The sequence below is a fragment of the Apus apus genome, chromosome 6, assembly GCF_020740795.1.
Source record: "Apus apus isolate bApuApu2 chromosome 6, bApuApu2.pri.cur, whole genome shotgun sequence".
Taxonomy (NCBI): Eukaryota; Metazoa; Chordata; class Aves; order Apodiformes; family Apodidae; genus Apus; species Apus apus.
This window is the reverse complement of record NC_067287.1, coordinates 22,530,248-22,556,667: the sequence shown is the minus strand read 5'-3', so window position 1 is coordinate 22,556,667 and position 26,420 is coordinate 22,530,248. Positions and strand designations below refer to the sequence as shown.

Sequence of the window (26,420 nt, the reverse complement as noted above, 5' to 3'; positions counted from 1 at the left end):
TCTTATCTTGGTGGACTAGTTGAGTAATCCTACATTCTTTGATCAGGTCAAAGAGAAACTGTATCTCAAGCTTATTGTATTTTTAAATTTTTAAAAAGCTGCAAAATAAGAAATTAGGTTTTATGTGAAATTAAGTATTGTAAGAAATGACCAGTGCTGTTCCTTTTAATAAAACCTCATTTTTGGGTGCTAAGAATGTATTGAGGTTATTAGAAATATCTATAATAAAATAAAGAGACTTCCACAGAGTTCTCCTTTTAGAAATGTAACTTATTATATATATCATAATATTTGTACACTGCAATGTCTGTGCTGTTGGGGCAGAGAGGACAAGTAACTTTCTGAGCAAGGTTTGTCAGCTCAGAAGTTTTGGCTCAAGTCAAGAAATTGGTAGGTATTTCTTAGGCATATTACATTTTCTTAGTAATGGCTTTTATTTATGTGGCTGTCCTCTGAACAGGTAACCTGTAGTTAAAACCAAGGGGGTAGCTGAAATTGTAATGTCTCATACAGGTGTAGCTGTGTGTAAAGGGTTTTGTCCTAGAGTTTGTTGGGTTTTTCCTGGTTTCAGACAGGACTGGAGTAGTGTGAGTACTCTTTGTCTTCCACGCACACGTGATTGCAGAGGGGAAATTTGCTAGAAAATTTCTGACCATCAAATTTTGTTCACATCCTGGATGAAGGACAAGACAGATTCTCTGTTTTATCTGTTAGATTCTCCCATCCCCAAGGAATGTGTTAGTATTTCATAGTTCTGAGGGAAGGTAGTGAGCAACATTAAATATTTACGTCTCTCTACAAAGTCACAGGGATGCCACCAGGATACCTAGCTCTACATCACACATGCTCTAATTCACCCCAAACACCCACTGTTTACTAATCTTCAGCCCCCGTCTGTGCTGATAATGAGCAAGAGGAAATAGAAACAGCAGGGATTATATGCTACTGAGAAGTCCCAGTTTCCATGCCTGGTTGTAATTCTTTCAGCAAACTCTTGCCGACCGTGCTCCTGCTTTGAAGTTTGAACACCTCTGTATTAGTGCTTGGCTCTGGTGATTTGGAAAACAGATTTGGGCTTTTTTTTGGAGTTCCATATCAGCAGCTCCACACAAGGACTTACTCTTGCACTCACACGTGTTGTGCCCGCTCGAGGTCAGGAGCAGTACGGATTGTGTTGCCAAATCACTGAGATGTTAATTGCTCGTATTTGCTGGTGACAGGTACCAGATAGAAAACAGTCCCCACCATATCCACTGTTCTGTGGAATAGTGTGTGTGAGTATAAGTCTTAGCCATATTGGTGAAAGGGGTGAGTTTCCATTTAATGAATAAACAGGGTCCATTTTTATAAGGCAAGTAGTGTGTGTGGGTTTTGAATGCTGGGATTCAGCATGCTCCGCTAGCCTCGATCACTATGTCCAGTATGCTCAAAAGTGTGGATGTAGGGCCATGTATGTTTCTAAAAAAAAAACCTCAGAGACTGTGATTGCCTTTTTATCCCCATAGCACAGGACAGCAAAGTATTTGTATAAAGGGCTTTACAGCTGTGTCTATTAACATCCCTGTGTAGCTTAGCTGTCAGGTCACTGTGCAGCTTGTTATTGCTGCCAGGGTGGTCCTTTATCCACAAATCAAATGCTGTTTGATCTCATGGCAAGTGAGGGAAAGTAAATTGATAGTCTTAAAAACAACTTGTGCCATCTGTAGGGTTACTGGCACATGTCTTTGTTAGGTACCCATGTGTACATGAGGAAGAGATTCAGGTATGTTTTCCATTCAGAAGATAAATAAATAGGTTTGTCTTGTATATGTTCAAGGTGAGATACAGCAGTAGTTAAAAGCAGATTACTGCTGAAAATCCCATTGAGGTTTCAGTCCTCCAGAAGGTGCCAGTCAACAGATTCCTCATCTGTGACAAGGATGTAGAAATAAGCGGTTTGTTTACAGAGGACAGAATTTATCAGGCTTCAGATGTTTCCCTTCACATCTTAATGGTCCGTGGTCAGAGCCGACAGATCCTCTGGTGTCAGTGGTGGCTCAGCAAACCCCCTGCGTGAGGGCTCTGTGGACACAGCAAGTCCCCCCAATGACACACAGCTGCCTTCGCTGTCCCTGCCATGCCTCCTCCGTGGCCCCACCGAGGTGCAGCTGCCCTCTGGACTCGGCTGGAGTAAAGCCCTGGGAAGCTGCTTTCCTTGGGCATAGCTTCAAAGCAGCTGTGAGACTGCTGTGAGTTACCTGCCGCGCAAACAAATTCCTCCTGTCTTGAACGACGTGGAGTATCTGGACAGATATAACACCACATTTTCCCCACCAGCTACTCCAAGCACAGCTCTGGCATGGTCCAATATACGCAGCTAGATCCTCGCACAGCATCTGACACATTAAAAGTGACTTAGTAAACGTAGCCCCTTCTTAAAATGAAGAGACATAACCCATCTCCTGCAAGGGCTGAGAGTCAGTGGGTGAGCAGCTGGGGAGGACAAAGCAGCAGTGTGCTGAGAGCAAACATGGCACTTCCTGAACTCTTCAACTTCCCCTCGGTGCCTCTGAAGCTCGCGGTCCAGCATATCATGTCTCTGCACACTTACCGAGGGGAAAATGCTTAAGCTGCCTGCATCTCGCTGTGCTCCCAAGCATCTGCCAGTGTAAATAATACCTTGGCCATTTGGCGCCAGACTTTAAATAGAGACAGAGCAGGTGCTTCTGTGGGCATGTGTTTGCACATGCACTCCTGCCGCAGCCACAGGATCTCAGATGTTCATGCACAAGTGGGCATGTGGGTGCCCAAAGAGAGTCTGATGCAAAGCCTCCATTTTGTGGACTAGTCTTTTTTCAGTCATGCACGTGTTTCCTTTTCTGTGGGTATCCTCTGTATGTTTACACTTAAAATACTTGTATTTCTTATTAGATGGGTGTGAATTGTTCAGTACTTAACTGCTGATGTTCCTTGAATTGGAAAGGTTTGTGCTGTCTCGTTGTATTAGCCTGAAGAGATCCCCTCCTTTCCTGAGCTTGTCCCTTTATCCAGCAACATTTTATACTGTGTCTGCCAACTCCCAGGGGAGGTGGGATTATCCTTGCACAGTCACTCTTGCAGAAGTGCAGAACTTGGCAGCCAGTGACCCCGGCAGCAGGCACGTGCTGCTCTCTGAAATCCTGTTGTTTGGTGCTGCCTCTTTACCAGAGGTCACCACTCCTGCATCCCTGTGGGTAGGAGGAATCCTTGAAACCATTGCCACTCAATTTCCAGCAGGATCAGGCAGGTTACTTTAACCTGATAAAAATTATAGGAGCTAATTTGGTTTGCTTGATAGTTGTCAACTAGTGAGCTGTGGTAGGAAGCCCCAAGGCAGAAGACAGGGTTGTGGTCATGAGGAGGCTGCTCACAAGACCGATGTTCATCTGGCACAGTTTAATTTGAAAGATTACGTTTTCAGTGGAAACCTCTTAATTTACATAGAAATTACATAGAATGCAGCAACCAATGGACAAAGAAGCAGCTCCCATTGGTTTGCTCTGGGCCTTGCACTGTGGTTTTGTGTGACAGCCTGGGTAGCAGCAGACCTAGCTTCATGCTGGCAGTTGTCCCCTGCAGCCTGAGAGTGAGAAAAAAAAAGGAAAAAAAAAACTAATCAACTTTTAAACACTAGATCTGTTCCTCAATACCGTCCATGGCACAGGCTGTGAAACCACTGTGCCAGCACCCCTGAGACAGCTGTGGGGTGTGGTAGGAGAATGGCAGTGGATGGACAACCATAAGAGTGTTGCTGCTGAAAGCTTTGCATCCAAAATGTGCAGCATCACTGTCTGTTCACTCTCTTGCTGCCTTCAGGTTCTTCATACCCACACTTAGGTGCAGCCAGGTCTGCCTGGTGCCCCAGCACAGATGTTTGCAATCAGTCTTAAAGGGAACCTCTCTGGCTGTGTAGCCCACCTGCCTTCACTCACTCCTTGCCAGGCTGATCAGTGTCCCAGGTATTGGCTGTTGTTATTTCAGCTCTCACTAAATAAAAGGACATTTAATTGATCTCCACCCCCACCCCTTTAGCCTAGTTGAAGGGTGTTTAACATGCTCCACAAGGAGCATCTTCCAGCAGAGCAGCATCTCCTTGCTGTTCATGGTAAGACCATTCTGCTTCTCCTTTGACATGGTAGTCTTCAAACTTTATCTCCAGGCTGTGTTAGCATTTCTGGTGTTGGTACCACTTAGGATTAGATTGTCTTTCTAAAATACACTTATTTTAAAAAATTCTGTTAACCACCACTAATCCTGTAAGCATACTTATATTCCAGGACTTTACTGCCCTTCCTTTTGTGACATATGTTTGGGCCTGATTGTCCCATCACTAGATGACTATAAATGCTACAGCTGAGAAGAGAACCTTTACTCTTCTGAAATCATAAACTATTTTTCATAGGACTCCAAATCCTGTGAAAGCTGTTTGCCCTGTTCAAATGAAAAATATTTCTGAGAACTGCTGGTAATTGCATCTATGTGAATACATCAATTTATTACCACTTGGAAAATTTGATAAACAAATATAATTGAAGTGAAATTTCCCACGCCTGCAGCGTAATTGCATTCTCTGCTATTGCATTTGTTTCCTCTTTAAAGGAAAGGGGGGAGCACTGAGCATACTGTAACAGAATCACATCAGCATTTGGTATTAATACAAAGAGGTCCTTTGAATCATGGAGTGACTCAGAAGGCAATAGAGGAGGGCTCTTTGGCTATGCAGAAATGTCAGTGGTTCAACATGAGAGCAGAAAGCTCTTCAACATGCTGTAAGGGATAGTTAGTTTCTTCATCTGGTTTTAAAGAGTAAGTGAAGCGAGCCTAGCAAGGTGCAGTGAGGAAGTGTGGTGTCACATGCAGCTCTGCAGGAAATGAGATTGAAGCTGCTGGGGAAGTTCAGACCCGGGTGACCTCCATCGGATTCAAATAGCACAGGTTAGTCCTCTTAAAATGTCTCTCTAACCATCTTACTGGGTTCTGCATACATATCTTCACAGATTTTTGGTGGGGGGAGGAATGAGAAGTAGTCCATGTGGCCCTTGTGTTAGCAGGTAGTGTGTAACATGGGCTTTCAGAGCAGGATCTTATGGGGCAGAAGTAGGAAGTGAGTTACCCGCTCTGTGAGAAGCTTGGAGCCTGCCTTGCTGTGCAAGAGCAGTGTGGACCTGAATCACATTAGGAGTGTGAATGAGATCTCCACCTTTTTAAGACTTTTATATAAAGAGCAAAAGGTCTGGGTTTTTAATAGAAGTGTTCAGTGTTCATAAATACCAGAAAGTGCTTTTCCAAGCACAGGTTAAAGCTATTGACTATAGCAAGAACTTCACTCTGTTTGTCTTGGCTGTACCAAGTATATAGCTGTTCTGTTTGATTTTACTGCTGTAGTCTCTTGTTAAGGTTTTCTCTCATTCCTGCTGAGAAATTCTATCCTAACTTTTCTGTGTTGTAGGGTTTTAACTTGGGAACGTGTTATCAGGAATGAAGTGGCACCAGTTTGGTGCTGGAGAGCTCGGGAGCTCTTAGAGGAAGGCTGTTTGATGGGGTGTACTTTTCATATTCCTGCGCAAGAATACATTTGTTACTTTTAAATATTACTAGGCAACTGTTATTAATTACAAATTTTGAATGGAAGTCATAGTGAAAGTTAAAAAGAAAAAAATCAGGATGATAACGTGTAAAATGTAGTAGTGCTTCACAGAATCTGAACCAAAACTAAATCCCAGCATGGGGCGCACGTGGTGCTAGGACGGCGCAGGGCAAAGAGGAGGTGGCAGCTGCTCCCTGCGGAGACCCCTGGCTCCCTAGGCAAGGTCACAGCTTGCCAGGTGGAAGGGTTTGGACGGTGGAAAAGGTTGTGGTCTAGCACAAAATGAAGCTGTTGGGGATGCCCAGGCTGTGTGAAGTGGGGAAGTCCACAGCCTCTCTTGCCTTGGGGATGTAGCTGCTGGGTCTGGCTCTGTCGCAGGGAGCTGAGGGTCACAGCAAGTTGGGAATAGCAGTGCCCTGTTTCTGGGCAGTTAGCAGCTCTGTGGCTCTTGCTGTCTGTGGCCTTGCAGAGCTTGCTCTCACATTTTGAGCTTTGGAGTTTCACATGCAGAAGGCTCTGGCCTTAGCTGGGCTTCTCTGCTTCTGTAAAACCAGCAGCTTTTGCACAGAGAGACAAAGTTCTGCCCAAAATAGGCCTTTCTGCTTTATTAGGGCTTATAGCCTTCACCAGAGCCCTGTGAAACTCAACTCTGTTTAACTAAGAATGTGATTTTAAAGCAATTTAGTATAATCCTGCTGCAGACATTTTCATTTCAGTCTAATCCTGATTTATAGTGGCTCATCTCACATAGATTAGGAGTTGTCTTAATCTAAATATAACAGGTTGTAAATCGTGTATTTGAGCCTCCACACAGTGATTTGCACCAGGTATTTGAAAAGTAAAAAGCATTTAAAAAGAAACTGATACACTTTCCTAAATAAATAAAGCCTAGCACTTTCCCTCTGCTACCAAGAGTTAGCACAGGCAACCAGGGCTGACAGGAGTGGAAGAGCAGGAGAGAGTAGGGGAGAGGGGAAATTTCTGAATGGGATCATTCCACTAGCTTGTATTGTGAAAGCCAGGGAAAGAATGTTTATTTCCCTAACAAATCAAAAACAAAATCTGCAAAAAGAGGAAAGGAAATAAATAGTATAGACTAAACAAAAGGAAATAAATATGGGTTGAAATGAGAGAGAAGAAAACAACAACAACAACAAAAAATAAATAAAAAAACCCAAAACTGAACCAGATGGGGATAAATTCTGTGCTCCAGAAAAAAAACCCTCCTCTTTTACCGAACTTCCAAAGGAAAGAAGACTGTGTTTATGTGTTTGCACATATTCATAGTATCTGTGGAAGAAACATTAATTTTTCTGTGTGATTTTAATGTTTTCGTTTGTTTCTTTCCCTTGGGCAGTATTAGTATAAAAGTTTGTAAGTTTGAGAGAGCTTCAAAGTTAGATGAGAGGAACTTTGAAGTGTCCCTAATTGTGCACATGAACAGAATAAACCACTCATAATGTCACTTCAATGACTGGCCAGTTTTGCTCCCCAAAAGCTACTTGGCTGCATTGCTCTGTTGACTTTGTGTTCTCTGTGCACTTGGATCCATGGCACAGGGCTGTTCTACTCTCTACAAGGGGCAAAATAGGAGTTAAAATGTGCAATACCAACTAATGCAAACCTGAACTTCAGAGAGTTTATAGCAGAATTCCCTTGTGGGTTTCATTTCACCACGTAGTGTGTGCAAAGGTTTCATACCAGTGAGTTTGGTGAGTGATTTGAGTTTGGAGACTTTGATCTCTAAATATAAGTAAATCCATAAAATGCTGAATGGTCACTGTTCTTGTATTTTATTTTAAATTGACTGGATTGTTAAAGAAATTTTGTTGTTGAAGTATTGCATACATTAAATGGGCAAGGGTATCTTTTGCTGGGACATCCTTTGCAGCATGTCACTGTAACATCTTGCTGGCCTCTTCCTCCCCTTTTCCTGCCCACACCTCAGTGCCAGTTCTGTGAATCATTTCTGTAATAAGCTGTTAAAAGCCTCTAGAGGTTGAAGGAGGTCTGTTTTACTTTTGGTTGATTTATTTCAGCTTTTGCATGCATTTTTCTCTAGCCTAAACTATAGAAATTTGCTTATTACAAAGCTGGCTGGTGAACCATGGCTCTTTCAAGAGGAGCAACTGTAGCAATGGATAACTTCATTCAGTCTTATCGCTGCGTCCATCCATGCATATTTTTAGGCTTTTCTGCTTTCACTCCACTATTTATCTTGGCTTTCACAATGCTATGCTAAAGTTGGGAAATTACCTTAAATTTGTTTGGGAACAAAGTGGGCCCTTTGGCCTCAGGGACTGATATGGAGAGCACAGTATATTAACCTGTTCTAATTCCCCTTTAGGTGGAGGCAGGCTCCCATTTACACACTGCCAGTTTCTCAGGCAGAATTTCCTCTTATGCAAGGGAATGCATAATAGATTTGTACTCAGGGCCTGTGGTCCCTGATGTTTCGGTTTCGCAATTAATAGTTCTTTCATTACTTCCTTGCAGGAATGTGCAACCTGGGAAATGTTATTGTGATCTGATTAACTTCAGCAAGTGTATTCTGGACTGAATTTGCCAGGCCTCCTATTCTGTGCAACCATCTCTCCTGCTGGTGACGAGGTACTGAACTTGCTGGGTTTGCACCAGGAGTGGAATGGGAGTGGGGAGGGGTCACTGTGTGAGCACCAGAACAGGGAAACATGTCTCCAGTATGTCTTGGCGTGGAGCCATCTCACAGCTTGATTTGCAGGGTGACAAATAGGAATCATTCTTCTCCAGGGCAGGATGAATGGCAATGCCAGTTTACTGCCATGCTCTGATGTGGCACACCTTTCCTGACGTCAGGTTTAGGTGCTTTACGTTATGTCAAATTTTCTGCCAAATCCACTAGCTTTTAACACATGTGGCAGGTTTTGTTTTGTTGGGTTTTTTTGTTCATTCCAGTAGCACAGGGCTAACAGTGGAGGGAATTTAAGACTTCACAAGTAGGTCAGGAGACTTAAGATATTATTTGACCGGGCACTGTGAATTCATAGTTTTCATGAGTTAGAGTAAATGATGTTACACTTGAAAACTGTACAGTGAAGGCTGCGATGTTCAGAGTTTGGTGCTAATGAACAGGAATAGTATGAAAAGGTCCACTGAGACACATAGTGAATCAGAAAGAAGGAAATAACAGTGAGATTACTTTATTTCATTGCAGCAGAGTCCTGTAAAGCATGTCCTGTAGTTAAACTGTAACCTGCTGAACTAGAGCTGGTGCAGTCCAGCAGATCAAACATTATTTCCTATCTCAAATGCACTGTGTTGTAAACTCTGACTGTGGCTTGTTTGTGGCTAGTGGGCCAGGTAGAAACTCATGCTGGGAAGCTACCAGAGGTGCTTGGGATTTTGTTTCTCTGTAGATGCAAACACAAACCCATTCTGGGCTGCTTCTTGATAGGGTCTATTGCTGGTCTATGTAGGTTGATGCTTTGGTGTAGTTTCAGCAGCGTGTTTCCTTTGGAAACAATCCGGAGAAATCTGGCTGCCAGGTTTGGTTCCTGTGAGAAGGAAGAGGTAGTCTTAGGAGCAGACAAATGTCTCATTTCATTTGTGGCTCCACAACTCATACGGAGCATTACGAGCTGCTGCCAGGATGCGGGTTGTTGCAAAGTCTAATATTTGGAGAGTTATTCTGCATTAGATGACCAAAAAAGATGGTACCACTGTGTGATCAGTAGCTAAATGCACTGATTTGGACACTGTGGGTTAGAAAGGACAGCTGTTTGAAGGAGGGACACATGCATTTAGGGAAAATGAGTATTTTTAAATTGACATTTATATTTCATTTCAAAATGGTATATTGGATGCTGCAAAAGAACATACAGTGCAACGCTGTGGTAAAGATAGTGAACTGTGTCATCCTCACCTAGTTCAAATACGATATGGGATTATGGAACATCCAAGGAACAACAGTAATGATGAGAGATGGACCAAATACAGCCTATGAGGAAAGACTGGAGGAAGTATGATTGCTTAGCCTAAAGAAGAGAAGATCTAAGAGGCATGCAAACAGTTTTTCAATAGCCATGAAGAGGAAAGGAATAAATTATTGTGCACATCAGTTGTAAATAAGATGAGAAATAGCAAATGAAATCGCAGCAAAGGAGGTTTAGATAAGGTACAGGGAAAAGCTTCATTAACTGCAAGGATAATGGAGTAGATGACTGAGGGATATTGCAGAATTTCCATCACCAGAGATTTTTAGGGAGAGAAGAGGCAAATACCTGCCAGGAATGGTGTCATCAGTAGTGACTCAAGGGAAGGGTAGATGCTCTCTTGCAGCCCTGCTGTCTGTCATTCTGTATTTCAGTCTCCTCGTTGACAGTGACTTTAAATCGTTCTGGTTATTGGTGAAAGCTGTATAGTTATTTTAAAGGCAGTAAACACTTCCATATATATATATATGGTACAGTACATCCTGTACTGCACTTTTCAGGGAGGGAAGATGACATGCTTTTCCTGAGTTTCCTGGGGAGATGTTGCTCTTCTAATTTGGGAGTCAACAGATAAAATGAGTGCATTATACTGTGCATGGTGGGAAAGTGTTTGACTTGTTATCACTAGCACCTGGCAAGGTAACTACCAGGCCTGCTCCCGTTGTAAGAGAGAGACCTGAAAAGGCAGGCTGTGCTGCTTTCTCAGGTGGACAGTTGTGGGAGGACAAAAAAACCAGATCATTTTAATCATGGATCTCAAAACTGTAAATTCCCACTGGCTGTGCAAAACCAGTTTGGTCTGCATTGAACAGTATTTCCTCATAGCCAATTTTGACACATCAGGGCTTGCCTGAAGCAGGGTCTGACTGCAGGGTCAGGTTTTGTTCACACAACAACCCTGGTGCAATGACCAGCACCACCTGTGAGCCAGCCTGCTTCTAAGGGCCCTGGCAGATAAGGAATAAAACAGTGACCAATAGCACTTGTTTGAGGACTGCCAGTCATCAGGACTGCAGTTTAAGAGAGACAGTAGACTTCATGAGAGTAATCATGTCTTATGACACACTAAAACCAACACAAAGCTTCCTTTCAGCTGTGGGTTTGATCCAGATACAACAGCTTTCTGAACTTGGAAAAAGTTTTGTTTTTATCTGGAAACTTACAGCCTCAGATTTGAAGTGATTTTTAACTCCCTGTTTAATTACCAATTCTGGTTTTGAAAGCAGAAATGTTAGGAGTTGTATTTCAGTCTGCCAGATGCTAAACTTAGTCTTCAAACTTAAAATAAACCCAGGTTGGTTTTGCCCATGCAAGCTAGCCAAGCCATTCAGCCAGTTTGATCAGGGTTTCAACCATCTTTACAGAGTTGAGCAGATGTGATGCTAACTTTAGCTGGGGTTTAACAACTGTGACAACCACTCTTACTACAAAGAAATTAAAGGAGAAATCAGCTGCCACCCTCCGATACCTACTGCTTCAGTGCACCTGCACTGACCAATTTGTTTTTTTTCTCTGAGCTTGTGGTAGTTCAGTATTAGTAAGGATGACTTTGAGCAGTCCTGTGAAGTAAGTGGACTTGCCAGTGAAGCATGTTATAAAGAGGAAATGCAAGTGTGGAACAATGGTATGTGGCTGCTTTTGGTTTTGTTGGTATGTTTTTTCATGGCAGTGGTATGACATACATACTTTTTTTTTTTTTTAACAGCACCAAAATACTACATTTAATGCAAAAAGCTGCTTTCACAATACCAGCAGGAGCTCAGCTGGGCAAACTACCTCCAAAATCAGCTGTTCCCTGTGGAGCAGGTTGTCTCAGATCTGCCAGCAAGTACCGAGGTGTGATGCTGGCTGGGCACCACCACCAAAAACCTGGCAGAAGCCAGGAGCTGCTGCCGGCCCCAGAGCAGCTGGTTGGGGTAGCTTGTCTTGCCTCAAGCAATGGCTTGCAGCTCCCACCGAGTTCAGGCAAGGTATGGATTTGTCCCTCTAGTGCATTCACCTGCCCAGCACGTCTGCCAGGTCTGACCAAGCAGGGAAACAGCCTAAGCAGTTAGCTAGGTATGGCCTCCAGCATGATGTCGCTACTGTCCCTTGAGCCCTTGGTAAACCTGTGCACTCCAGGGCAGGCACCCACATGCCATGTTGCCTTTGGCTGCACTTGCTACATGGAAACACTTGGCTGCTGAAGGTTATGGAAAAGAATTGGAGAGATAAATATTTAAAATAAAATGCAGATAGCTGAATGGAATCTCTTTTCTCTTAATTAACCATGACTTTGGCAAACAGTCTTCTTTTTTCTATGTGGACTTGAGCAGCTTCGCCAGTAGAAAGTGGGATGTGCTGCAAGTTCCAGCCTGGGTTGCTGCAGAAAGCAATGCAGCTGCAACACAGGACAAGCTTCTTCTTTGCACAGGGAAAGACTGGCTTGTGCTAAGCCATGAAAGACTTTGCCCTGCCTATTTTTTTGGCAGAATCCATTAATAATCATTCTTTCCAGCTTCTCTTCTTCTCTCGTTAGCTAAGTACTTGCCATGTGCAGCTGTAAAAAGTTGTTTCCAAAGAGAAATAAATTGGAGCTAAGACTTCTGTAATCGGAGACATGGAGGAAAGCAGAAGGGCGTTTTCACTTTGTTGTCCTTGGTTGCCTTTGGTTTGATTTGTGCCATGCTTCAAACTGGTCCCCTGTACAGGACTTTGGGCCTCCTTGCTTGTCGTCATCTGTGTTCTCCCAGCGTTGGCTCTAGTGGCACCCACTTCCCCTGTGTCCCTCCTGGTACCAGGTGGTGATCATGACGACCAAGCAGCCAGGAGCCAGCAAGAGAGCCCTGCCTTGGGCCAGCCACCCCGTGTTGGTTCGGTAGCACAGCTGGGAACACATGAGCCTCTAACATTGGGATTTCAGTGCTTAGATTGGAAAATGTTTGTTTGGATATCAAAGTTAATGATTGCAGTTAAAGTCTTTCAGTATATTTTTTTATGTAAAAGTTTTTCTGATTAAAACCATCAGTTTATCAAAACTTTTTTTTTCCTGAGATTGAAGGTGAATTCGGTACAAAATTTAAATCTCTGAAATTAAAAAGTATTAAAATTATCTTTTGAAAGAAATTTAAAATAGCAGCTCCTACATTTGCTTTAGATAAAATCTGCAATCCTGAGAATAAAAAAAAACATAAATTTTGTTAAATTGAAATTATTGGGGTTTTAAAATATTGATTTAAATAGAAACCTCTTCATGTCTCAAACTTTGACAGGCCATAAAATTAGTTTCCCACTTCTCTCTTTTTTTTTTTTAAATCCCAAATCCACATTATTAAATCCCAACATACACAAGTTTTAGTGCTTCTCCAGTTAGAACAGGGAATCTACATCCCTAGATTGAGGTAGTCTTTAGTATAATCTTAGAACTGCTTTGAGTCTAAAAGAATCACAGAATAATGCAGAATAGAACTTGTTCCTTGCCGTATATAATTGCCAAGGTAAGTTGAGAAGGAGATTTCACTAATTAAATCTTCAGAAAATATATTTAATTATGGGACTTTCAGCTAGACAATGAAAACATTAGATTAAGTATGGACAGCTTAACTGTGTGTCCTCACTGTGGGTGTTTAAGTTGGCATCCTCTGCTGCAGATGTGAACTGTGTACTTAGGTGAACTGTGTACTTAGATGCATATGAGCAAATTTCATAATCCCGATATCAAAGCTGAGTTGTCAGTGCCAGATGTAAAATCTGAACCATCTCGTTCAGTGCTATCTCATCTATATTTGATAAATATCTGTATTTTGTAAATATCAACTCCTGCTGCAAAAGTAGACAAAATTGCAAGACGTATGCAAAAATGGATTTACAAAGCTATTTTCAGTTGAATTTTTGCTGTAGGTCTACTTTAGGAAATGAAAGAAAATGTAGTTATGGTTGGTCAATACTCATCTCTGCTTAGCTTCTAATGTTATAAATATGAAGAATATTAGTATTGCCTGTATTTTACTCTTTGCATTTTGGCAGCTTTTTTATTAATAATTGAAAAATCTCTTAGCTGTACCTTTCTTTTCCAAGTGATTTTTGACATTTTTTTCTTGCCAAAAGGCAGCATTGGAAATACTTAATAGAAAAAAATTCATCCTTGTATTACTCAAGGTCTTTTCCAGATTGGACCAAGTGGAAATTATCAGTGATAGGAACAGTCCATGAGCACTGTGGGTGACTTGCACACATGCAGGCTCAGATGTTGAAGGCTGAGGTCTCTCCTCTTACTCACTGAGAGGTATTCAGTACACTGTGGCTTAGATTTTTACTGCTTCACAAAGAGCCAAACCAAATCCAGATGAAGCAAATTTTCAGGTCTGTCCTTCCACCACTTCAGCCCTGAGATAGCAGCCACGAAGACATCAGGCTCCTTGCCTGGGGATCTCTCTAAACACCAGTCCACCAGTTCCATCTCCCTCACATGGTTTCAATTCATAGGGCTGATCTAGAGCTCCTCTCTGTGATGGCGAAAGAGTGAGGGCATCTCCAGACACTCTCCTACCATCTATCCACTCATCCTTCTGGTTGGCCCCTGGCCTGCAGGCAACCTTCTGCAAGGTAGTCACCAAACCACTTATTTATCTGGAGCTGCTTTTCCCACTTAAGTCTAGAGCAGGTGATCCTCTGAAGGGTTTTTATACATTTTCTGTTTGGTAGCAGTTTGGTTTGTCCAGTATCTGGTCTTGGAGGTAGGGAAGTGCTTATCAGCTCAAAATAAGGCATGTTATGGATTCAACAGTTCAGTATCACAGGAAGAAAAGACAGTTCTTCATCTGCCCTAGAGCTTCAGCTGGCAGCCTTCATCATTTATCATACAGATTCCTAGTACTACATTGAGAACATACCTTCTGGTATAAGACTTTGTATGCCTGGAGTGAAACTATTGCAGTTCCTACCAGTTAAGGACAGCTGATTTTTTTTTTTACTTGTATTAAAAAAAAAAATAAATTTGCTTTTAAAACTATGCTTTTCTTACCATAGTAATGAAATCAGTGAACTGAGGCAGTTAATAGGGGTATGTTATAAAATCTATGTGCGTTAAAACAGAGAAAAAGGTTGTCTGACTTAGTAGATGTTATATTCGGTACAAAGAACTGTACAATACAGAGATACAACCTTCAATCTACTTTACTTAATGGTTATCTGATCTGTTTTGTACAAGCCATCTAAATACAGTTTTTGAGTTGTCTCGATTGGACAATTTTTAATAGCAATACCATATTGCTTCCTGTCTCTATTTCTCTGAAGTGAGTTGCAGGAGAAATTTCTTGATGGATTCCAACCAGGCAAATAATTGGGTGGTGCAGGAACATAACATTTTGGACTAGTTTTTCACATGGGTTAGAACAAGACATCATTTGCAAGCACTGCCAGGATATTAGATGGTCATGTGAATTAGCATGTGAAATAACATGTTTTCGGAAACACAGTTGTTTTTCTTTGTTGTTTTTTAATGAATTAATTTCAAACCAAAATATGGACAGTAGGATATTTAAGGTTAAAATTTATCTCTTGTCCTTAATTAATCTTGGGTTTGGAGGTTTCTTTGTATTGCTTTGGACACAGTTTCTAAAGTTTTGTAGACCCTTTTGAAAAGGTAATCACCTTCTGACCACAGGATCTAAGTAGTCTGGGGTGAGCTAATGTTGGCTCCAAAATTAAGAAGGGGAGATGGAAGTCCTGGAGTTTGGGGAGCAGTTGTTTGCTGAAGCAGACCCTCTGTTTGTTTCAGGTTACTTTTTGTGTCCTCTTGTCCCTCTGTTTTATTCTTTCCATCCTGATTCTAAAATCTCTTCCACAGATTTGGTTTTATATTGCCGGGAACCTTTAAAAATAATTACTGAAACCATAGCAGCCCATCTGAAAGCTTTCTGAGACACAGTATGAGCTCCACAGCAGCCAAACCTCAGAGGGCAGAGGGGCTCTCTTCCAACTGAGCGAGAACGGACGCGGCGCGTTGCTTAGATTGCTCGTGCAAATGGACACTTTGTCGTCCAACTCCCTGCATGGGCACATACCCAGTGTACCCTTCCCAGAGTTCAGGCTTTCCAGTGATTTTAATTTTTAATTACTGTAAACTAGTTATGGCATAAATTATGTAAGAGGGAGTTTTGCAGCTGTTCTCAGAAGAGGATCTATGAAAAAAATCGACCATTTGTAGTAAATGCTAAAAAATCTTAAGTAAGCAAAGTAATGGTGTATTTTCTGTATGTTCATTTGTACCTCAGTAAACTGAAAAAATTTCCATTGCTTTATTTGCAAACTTGCATTAATTCCTTTGTGCATATTAATTGTAAAAAATTGCTTTGTGACAGCCCAGCAGGCTACAAAGACCTTTACCTTCCCTGGCCATGTTGTTCAAATAAGCATTTAAATGGCAGATCAAATGCTGTTTTATATGTTTGCATCAGAGGTCAGAGAAGGTTTGCAAACACAGGGGATACAAGTCATTTGCAGAATGAGTCTTCATTTAGTATCTAGTCAGTTTGTAAGGTCTGATATGAATGTCTATTCAGTTTGTGGTTTGTGAGCAGTACACAGAGGGAAAGTCACGGGAAATTTTTCAATAGATCATGATCTTTTGAGACAGATGACTGTGTATCTAGCCTGTTGCTTTCCCTAAATTCCTGAAGCAAGATGAGAGCAGTGCTGAACACAAGTGATGGCATCTCTGCAGACTGTGGCTGTGGTCCTTGCTTTACCAGCCATCTGCATCTACAAGATGGTGTTGTGGAAGCCAACACCGACCTTGATTGCTGAATGTGACATTCCTCAGATTTATTACTTATGTGCAAATATGATTCATTGCCTCGCAAATGATCTGGTTTAATGACTAATCTCAAGCTACGCTGCAAATTCCTGCACAGCAGTGAACATCAAGGGACTTCATAGGATTCATTTTTCTTAATCTTTAAGTCTGATCATCCTAAATAATTAAAACACTTTCAGCAAAGTTTTAAGGTACAATGGGTCTCATCCAGCCTCCTCTGAAAACTGGCCTGAGCCTTTCCATAAACTCTAGTAAGAGTAAAATCAGATTCTCCATCTCCACCTACTTTAGTGGAGTTTGGAGTCTTGGTGCTTTGCAGCCTCATATCATGCAAAATTAACTCTTGGAGTGGAAAATAACATTTTTCTTTTTAATTAAAATCTCTACCAGACCTGGTTGCCTGTTTCTCACAAAACTGATTTATGGTGCTTGCCTCCCTGAGCCCAGGCTTTTATTGACGGTAACCTGGCTCTGGGGTGGTATTCGTTTTTCTGAACTGTCTTTGGTGGAGCAGGCTGCCTTACACTATGCAGATCTGAGGCTGGGTTTTGTTTTGTTTTTCCCACACTCCAGGCAGATCAGTCTTTCATTGCTCCTCTAATGACAGGTATTCGAGTTACTCTCTAATTCATGTCGACACCTGGGCTGTAAAAACTCTGAGGCACTTTTGCTCATGTAGTTGCTCTTTCCCTGCTGACTGCCCAGGCCACTTAACTTTTTCTTTGGGCTTTTGATGTGAAATCTGAACTAATCTTCTGTGCACTGTAGTTTTTCAACATTCTTATAGGAATATTGAAATATTTACAAGAGTGAGGGATTGGAAAACGGTGTGTTAAATTCATTCCACATGTCTGGCCCTTAAATGCCTCCAATTTCCCCTGTAGAGGTAGTCACTATTTTAATATTATTTTATAGATTCTGGCTTTAGTAGGCCAGTCACAGTTCACTGCGGATGTAGTGAGACTTAGCTGATTGTGATGAAGAAAACACTTTATGTTAAAAAAGCCTATTTGAATGCTGAAGTCAAATGAATTCTAAACCTATGCCTACTGAGAAGTAAATAATCTGACAGTGTGTGAGATCCTTGATCATTCTTGGTAAGCCTTCATTATAGTAAAATGCTTTCAAATGCAGCTTCATGTTGTCCTGTTGGTTGGAGGAGAAAGGTGAATGAAGACACCTTCAGCAATGGCATGATGCAGATCACAGTGTTATTAATTTAGTGCCCTGGGCGTGGAGAGGGTGTGGGGTGTCCTAGATCTCCCACAATGTAACTGATAGCTCCAAACAGACTCTTTTTATCCCACCCCCAGGCTTTGCAGAGGAGAAACCCCTCTCCTTATAAATACTGCCGTGAAGGGGACTCACAGCACACTGGTGGGCAACCATGGTCAGCAAAAGTCAAGCAAAATCCTGGGGCTTGCTTACCAAATTTGGTTCCTATGACTTCTTTCTGCAGTGGCTGAGAGTTAAAACAGCTCAAGTGTCCAAAAAACACATTCAGACTAATTCTTGATACTTTTGGGCCTGTGTTATGCCATAAAACAGTGGAGGGAAGGGAGTGGGGGAATCTTCCAGACTTCTGTCAGTTTGATTCAAATGGCAGATTTGCTTTCATGCTGCAGAAAGGAAACAAGTGGTCAGACCCATAGCATCCTCAAAACAAACCATGGAGCAGTAAGTGGAAAAGCAAAAGGCAGGAATGCTTTCCCATGGTAACAATCTGGGGACTCTGAGAGCCATTCCATGCCTTTCTGCCTCTGGGTCTCCAGGTGTGGGAAGCATCTGTCCCTTCCTGCCTCTGCCTGTCTCTCTGCACAGGCTGCCTGCTGCTGTCAGGCCACCCGTTGCCTCATCCAGTTGGAGATCTGAGTGGTGCTGCATTGAGAGGATAAGCTGGTGGAAAGCGTCCTGCTCTTCAGGACTTTTTCCAACTTAATACAATACTTTTTTTCTGATTTAGGACTGAGTAAGCTGGAGGCAATACTCAGAAATCCTTAATTTCTGAACTAGCTTGGTCACCCTTCAAACATCTCCTAGAGCTTAAGATGGCTGAAGTTTTGGGGAGAGAGCTGTGCAGCAAAGTGCATGCTGCTGAGCAGCCTTGTGACACTGAGTGATCACCCCTGCCGTAATGAGACACTGGAAAAAGCAGCCCCATCGTAGAGAAGCTCTTGCACTGTGTACTAGCAACAGTATTTCGTGAGCACAAAATGTTCACAAGCAGGAACAGGCAAGGGAGTAATACGGAGAGAGTCATCAGTCTTTGTTCCCCAAGGTATGTTGATCCTATGTGGAGTGGTTGGTCCTTACAGCCTCTTCCAGAGCACTGTAACAAGGGTGCCTTTCTTTAGAGCTGCATGAGGCCACCTCCAGCCAAGGTGAATCCCTAGCTGGCTGTTGGGCAGCATGCCCAGGGTAACACAGCTTTGTGCATGGCTTCAAACATCTGGGTTGACCAACGGCTGCCTTGGGTGGTAGGTGATGGAATAGTGCAGGCAGTTGTGCTCTGGGCATCTCAAGTAAGAGCTTGGGTGCAAACAGCTTGGTCCTGAACCATCACTTCTGCCTGAGGGAGAGGGTGAGGCTGTTTGTTGTAGGGCTTTTCTTTTTGTGGAGGTGTTGAGGGAAGGGCTTTTCATGTGTTGTCAGGGAGGCAGGGGTGGGGAGGAAGCTTTAGGAGGTTGCAGTATCTCAAGTTGTGTCCTCCTGTCCTGAAAGCTGGGATACAGCCCAGTAACTGTATTCGCTGCTGCATTTGATCCCGACCTCCTGCTAAGGAGTGACACACATGTGCTTGTTTTAAAAGATGGATGAGACACCTCCCCTGGCACCATTTGCCAGGCTCAGGTCCTGCTCCCAGGGCAGGGTCCCTGTGGCCAGGGGAATGAGCCCACTCCCAGAGTCTGAGCAGACAGGACTATTTCTGTGCATCTCCTCTGAAAGTGCTGGCTGAAATAAATTATAGGAGCGTGGATTGGATGGAAGCAATTTCTGTTTTCAGTGAGTCAGAGACACACTTTCTGCTATAGAGTATTTGCTCTTACATTATCAGCTTTTCTTAGGTCAACAACCAAATGATTCACCTGACCAAAAGCTTGGCTCCTTCTTCCAGATGGTGACTATATTGGTGACTGGGGACAGTCCTCCAAAGCTAGCTATTGCCTGTGATCCTCTGCATATCTTAAAATATGTCACTGAAAAGGAAAAAACTTTTTAAAATACTTGGATTAAAACAACATTCTGACACCACAGTGGCCTATTTCTTAGCTGTAATTTTCCAGGATGCAGCGCAGCTGGATTTTTGCCATATAACTCCTGGTTGCCTTTGACAGATGAGGTTTTCTGGATGCAACTTGCTGTGGACCATGATAGCATCTGGCTGTTATTGCTCTTGGCACCCACTGTCGTGTGCTGGCTCAGTGGCCTGATAGTTCACTTGTCAATGACCTCCCACACTAACCTGGTTTGTTACTGTTTTCCTGTGATGGTAAGAAGTAGATCAAAAGTGTTTAGGGGTTTTAGGACTCTGGGGTATTGCCCAGTATGAGCTGCAGTCAGTGCTGCCTGCAGGGTCACTGTGCTTGGCTGAGTGCTCAGGGATGAGGGAGGTGAGCATGAGGGGTGGAGGAAGATGGAGATGCCATAGGGTTGGCAGGGCAGAGGTGCCTACTATAACACACATCGAGACATGAAAGTACCTTGTGGAATCCTCTTGGGTTTTTTTTTTTTTCTAACTAGTCTTGTGCTTTGTTCATGATTGTGGTTATTTATCTTACTGCTCCTCACTAGCCCCCCAGCACTGGCACCTCTCACAGAGCTTAGTTACACTGTTGTGAGGGTAAAAACTCTGCAATTTATTGAAAAGGGTAGGTCTAAAAGCAGAACAGAAAATGTGTCATTTCTCTGCAGCCTATGTAGGGCTGAAAAAATGTTCAGTTTAATACAGGCTTGATGTGTTCCTTCCCCAAGAACTGCCCTGTGCTCTCCTGCCAGAGACCACCAGGGTCTTGCTCTCCTCTTCTCTCCTTGGCCTCTGACCACAGCAGGGGTGGCATTGCATCCCCCAAGTCAGTCACTGCCATGTTTGTACAGAGGCAGTTCTGCATGGCAGATACTCCTGTTATTACCAGCTCCTGTCTGTCATTCAGGTTGGGGCCAAGTCCTGTTTTGGGGCCATAGATATCTCATCCGCTTTACACATGTGCCCAAGAATGAAGCCTATTATCTGTCACACCTCATATGACTGTTCATGGAAAGAGAAAGGAAGCCCTGGCCTGGAATCCAGGCAAGAGCTCTCTAGCATCACTGGTACCAGACACTTTCTCTGCCCTGGCATTTTGCATAGTGGGTGATGCTTTTCAGCTTGGGTATAAAGTCGTACCCATACCACTCATTTCAGGTACTATGGAGAGTTTATTTGAAATACAAAAAGTCCCAAATAAAATTGGCTTCCTCTTTCTGGCAGCAGCAGCTCCCCAGAATTTCCCTGGGTCTCATTCATCCTGAGTAGCTTCTCTGTTGGTCTCTTTTTTGGCTGTCCATTTCCCTGCAAGTGGTTTTAAGGGCAGAATGTTACTGCCTCCTCTTGCTGCCATAGCTTCCTCTGGACAGATTAGGACAATTTGCTTTCTCACATCCCTCTAATGTCTTTTCTCAGGCCACACAGTCTTGTAATCCCTGCACCAAAAGGAGTGTCATTTCAGCCAGAAGCCGTTCTTAAAAGATCAGTCACTGATGTTGAAAGACTAAAAAATACTGAGACTAATGTTTTAAATGTCCCTTTCCTCATCCTGCCTTCCTGGGCTTTGGAAGGTTTATCCTAGTTCAGAGGAGTGCTGAGTGTAGGGCGGTTGTACAGCAGTCCTGTGTGCAGATCTAGTATTGAGTTACTTCAGCACCTTTCAGAGGCTTTGCCCACTTCTGTGTGAGTGACTGAGGCCAGAGAGTCTCCTAAATATTCTTTCTTTACCCTGGAGGGAATTCCTCTTCAGCATATTCTGGTAGCCTTGTGCTGCACTGGGTTTGGTTTGGCTTCCTTGTTGAATTCTTTAGGGGTTTAAAACCATCTATCTTTATTTATAGTTTTCTATGTTTTTAGAAACTTCTATAAAAAGAGAAGAAAAATATCTGATAATTATCAGATGGGAATTACTGGCATGGTGTTGCACGGGAGGAGTGTCTCCAGCATCTTTTAAAGCTCTCATTCACACCTTGCTGCACTCCAACACCCGACTCTCTTAATGCAGACAGCCCCTCTGGCCTTTGGAGGATACAGGCGTGTAACATGGGACATGTAGACTTGCTGATTACCAAGTAAAGTGGGAGCAGAGAGACTTGAACAAAATTCATAAGAAAACACTATTTTTTTTTTCCTCAAAATAGTTTAATAGTTCTGTACTCTGTTAAAAAACAGTTCATGAAAAAAATATTGTGGTCTGTATGAAACTGATTTTAAGCTATTTTCCAACTACTTTGGTATGTGTTTTTAGTTAGTTATCCTTTCTGTTTCGAGAGCTACCTTACTAAAGTACTTAGTAAGCTAGCTCCATTTCCTCAAATTCAGATTTTTAAATTTTCCCTTTCTTTCACTAGCAGGCAGTAGTGCACGTTGAAAAAAACAAATCAATACCGGTTTGGAAGTTAGATTTCATTTGCATATTAAGGCCAATCAGCATTTTAATTGGCAACTTTGGTGTGTTTTTTTTTCCCCTTGAGTTCTAATCACTTCTATTTTATTTCTACAGTCGTTTGTTCCTTCCTCTTTTTTTTTTTTTTTTTTTTTTTCTTTGCTTGGAAATTAATCATGCAGGAAATGCTGAACCGCAGTGAGCTGAGAGAGCTGCCCGGCTGCCTCTGACTCAGTCTGTTTGGGAGGGGACGCCTCCAGGCAGCTCAAAATGGCCACTAGATGCAAACTGTGCACTTGCAGTCCGGTTGTTTGCACTGTCCATCCCACGTTAAATGCCTCGTTTCTTTCCACCATTTGTAATGCTTCTGAAATGATTTCTGAGGTACCAAATTAAATCTGAAATGCCCAGAATTTGCGCTTTACTGGGTTGAGTTTAGTGCTGCTTTTGCTTATTGCTCTTTATGGATTACTTAATGGAGAAAGGAGTTCTCTGCAGAATGCATCATATACTATCTCCTACACTTTGGTTTTTTAATGACATTAGTTTTTATCATAACGTGTTGCATATAATAATATTTTAATACCATTTCTGATAGTGACTACTGGATGTGCCCGGTAGCTCACAAAAATCAGAGCCTCCTTTCGTGATTGTCTGGCTTACCTGGGATTAGGTGGGCAACTCGGGGTTTTTTTGGGCTCGGTTGGCTTTCTTAAAAGGCAGAAAATGCAGAGGATGTGCACACCCCTCTCGGGAAGGTTGCCCATGGTCTGGCACTGGGGTTGTGGCTGAGGTGCGGGGCAAGGGCTGCAGTGAGGGGCCCGCTCAGGGCCATGGCAGCCCCAACCCCAGCTTGGCTCTGGAGGAAGCACCAGTGTTGCTGGTACCTGCCTTGCCATGGGACAGCAGCTGCTGCTGCCAGCTGTGGAAATCCTTCTCTCTTGCTGACAGTACAGATCTTTGTGTTTGGGGCTCAGGAGCCAATGCTGTGCTTTACACATGCAGGTTAGTTTCCATAATCCTTCCTGCTGCACCACCAAGGCTCATCTAGATACAACATTTCCATACAGCTTCTGAAAATCTGTGATAATGTATACAACTGCCTAAAACATATGCAAGGACATGTGTCCTGGGATTCAAAGTACCAATATGCTTTCAGCCTTGATCTTCTGGAATTGGTTCCTTTTCAACACCCTGCAGCACTGAATGTTATAAGCCACTTGGCTGTTAACAGATTTGGTAAGTGAAATTCATTACTGATTACTACTTCAGGTATTTTAGTGTCAACTGTTATCAATTGAACATAATGTTCATTTCTTAAATCCCAGCTTTTTCCCCCTGACCAAGAGCAAATAACAAACTGAGTCCATTGCTGACATGTGGGATAGTAACCAGAGCTTTCCTCTAATTGCAGAATTAACACCTTAGGACATCTCTATGCTCTGTGCAAAATGGTGATCCTGTGAATTAGTGATGAACAAGCAGCTGCAGAATTTCAGGTTCAATGTTGTGCTGACTCAGCTGCTTTGCTTCTGAAGCCCAATAGCTGCTCATCCCAAGGGTCAGACCCAGCACTGTGCTGTCCTGTGTGGGCAAACCCCTGGGTTGCTCCATCTCTTCAGTACATTATTATTATTCAACAGGCTAAAATGATCAGATTTTAAAATCCATAGAGTGTCACTCTTTTTGCTTACAAAAACTCAAATAAATAGATCTTACAAAATTTAACAACCAAACAGCAAGGATGAGTTACAGCTTTAAAGACAGAGATGCCATTTCTTGCTGTGAAGTTTCAGCCTGAGTTTCTGAAGTTCTCTTTCTCAGCAGCAGAGTCAGAGCGTGACAAAAGTAAGAGGGAAACAGTGTCACAACTTAAGCTTTAAGCTAAAATTTGACAAAGTGGGGTTTTTTACTGGCTCTGTAAGCATATGCATTATACTTTAGTGTGTGGGCATGCAGTTTTCTGAGTCATGCCATATGATCTCTCTTCTGATTGCTCCTAAGGGAAGTGTGTGCTCTAGAACACCATGAGTAAACAACTCTGCAGGATGCTTGAATTAAATTTCAAGCCAGTTCTGCCTGAGTTTTGTCTATTACAGAAATTTGTCCTGTGCTTTCAAAATGCCATTTTCCAGACCTTGCAGGTAACTGCCCTGGAGGCTATAGGGCTTGTTCAGCAGAAGCTAAATGCTAAGTTCACCAGTGTGCAGCTGGGTATCTAATTTTCACTGTGATCCTGTAGAGAAAGCCCTTCAGTACCAGAAGAGGTACTAGCTAGTGTGCAGCTGGTGACTACAGGTACACCAGAGGATGTCATCCCTCTGGAAGATGGGATAGGCAAAGAGAAGGCATTCATTGACTTTCTCTACCTTACCTCTTTGCAAATAATGTGTGCAGGGAGGGTTTTGGAGATGCTGGATGTGTCCTTGGGCTGTGGGCTTCCCCTTAGAGAACTCAGCCTTCCAGTGTGACCTTGCTTCCCCTCCGTCCCCACCAGTTCCTTAAGAAGCTGATCTAAAACAGCCCAGTTAATAAGAAAAAAGTAGAACAGACCAGCAGAAGCATGTAGAAACCAATTGCTTAACTGACAGGGAGGTAGGCAAGTTATGGCATTTGCAAAAATACTGCTTTTTAGAGGAAGTGCTTCATAGACCAGCTGGGTCTTTTGCTGCATTCAGGCCTGAGCTGCCTTAAGGAATTAATTTAAAAGTCTGATATCAACTGAACTTTATTCTCCCTGCTCCAGAAACTTGTCTGTGACACATGGAGTGCCAAGGAGACTCACAGCACATTATCCTGACTGCTTTGGCAGCTTATCAAAGCAGTGCAGAGAGCAGGATTTCTCTCTCTTTTTAATCAGTTGAAGGAGTTAAAAGCTTGGTGAAACAGCCTAATGGTAGTTGTGCTAGAGACAACTGCAGCTGTGAAAAGACTGTGTTAAGAAACAGGATGGTTGTGGTCTGCTGTAAGAAATAATTTTCCTGTTGACTATTTTTTTAAACAGGAAGCTGAAGAACAAAGCAGCATTAGTCTTGGTGCCTTTAATAGGCTTCAGATTTCAAATATTGCATTTAGGATAAGCGGGTCAGGAAAGGATAGGGCTTTGTGCAGAGTTTGATGTAACGACTGAAGCTAGAAATACAGAAGACAGGAATATAACCCGAGTCAAGCAGATGCTCTGAATGTGAAGCTGGTGTTTCTGTGGAGACACCGTAAGACGCGCGGTAACGCACCAGGGGACTGAGGAGAGCTCGCTGGTCTGCCTGCAGGACTTTGCCAACACATGTGTTTGCACAGCCCTGCGTGGGCTTGGCTTCGCTCAGTTTCCTCTTTGTCAGTCAGTCTGTCCATCCGCCAGCTTCCCCTCTGCTCTGCTTGCTCTTTCACAGTAACCAGAAAAAGAAACAGTTTCTGCAGTACAGGAGAAGAAAACTTGCAGACGCTGGAGGCAGTGGTGGTGCCTCACGGCACTTCGAACTCCATGTTTTTTTCTAGATAGCCAGCCAGAGCTTGGGGTGCTGTGTCCAACGCCTTTCCAAGCCCTTTCCTCCCTAAAGGTTTTAGACAAAATATGTTAGTCTTATTTCAGAAAAGCTTTCTTCTTAGGAAAGTAGCTCAGCAATTGTGTGTGTATGTGGTTTTATAGCTGTATTTGAATTCTTTTGAAGCACAAGCATCTGATGAGATAAACCTGTATTTCTAATCATTTTTTTTTTTCTCACATGAGTATCATGGCTCATCTCAGAGCCATTACAGACTCTGTAGTGATGACTCACCTCACACCCTCACTGCAAATGCCATTTTCTTCCATTCAAAACATTTTCCTAATGCTCATACAAACTGTAATGGGTACTGTACCTAGAACAAAGTTGATTGGGCAGATAGTGTGCTATTACAGTTATCCTTGGGTTTATCAAAAACAATTAGGTGACTTCAGAAAATAAGATCTATGTATTCTTGTAAAATAACTGCTATGGGACCTCAGCAGTCAGCCTGGGGTTGTCTGAAGAATAACCCTTTTTCCTGTTGCCACCGTGTTGATCTGTGCAAACATGATGTAAGCAGTGGCTGAAAGGCCAGGCTACCTGCTTGCTGAAGGGCATGACTGTCTGTGCTGCTCCTGAGGAGGAAGGTGCATTCAGAGGTGATGGTGGAGTTTGGTGTCTTCAGAGTAAGCAGGGAGAAAGGAAGAAGCACAAGTCTTTCCTAGAGCTCTGCAGTTCCAGGATAGTGTGTGGGGGGGGTGGATCCTCCAGCAACTTAAAGGCTTTAAAAGGTCAGCATCACTTTCTGAATATGATCTTAAAGAAATTATGCTTTCTTGAAGTAAGGATTGATGGCATAGCTATGGGATTATCCTGAAGTACTTCCATAGGAACAAGATTATTGGATTAAACTGAGTTCAGTTTTGTTACTGC

At 42.8% G+C, this 26,420-nt stretch overlaps 1 protein-coding gene across 1 annotated transcript in view; it reads left to right on the top strand.

Annotated features, from left to right (window-relative positions):
* WIPF1 (WAS/WASL interacting protein family member 1) overlaps window positions 1-26,420 on the top strand; it is a 53,867-nt gene that overhangs the window by 13,499 nt on the left and 13,948 nt on the right. The window contains exon 2 of the mRNA XM_051624154.1: window positions 8,102-8,215. The gene's annotated coding sequence lies outside the window, so the exon portion shown is untranslated. The remainder of the gene's footprint in view (window positions 1-8,101; window positions 8,216-26,420) is intronic.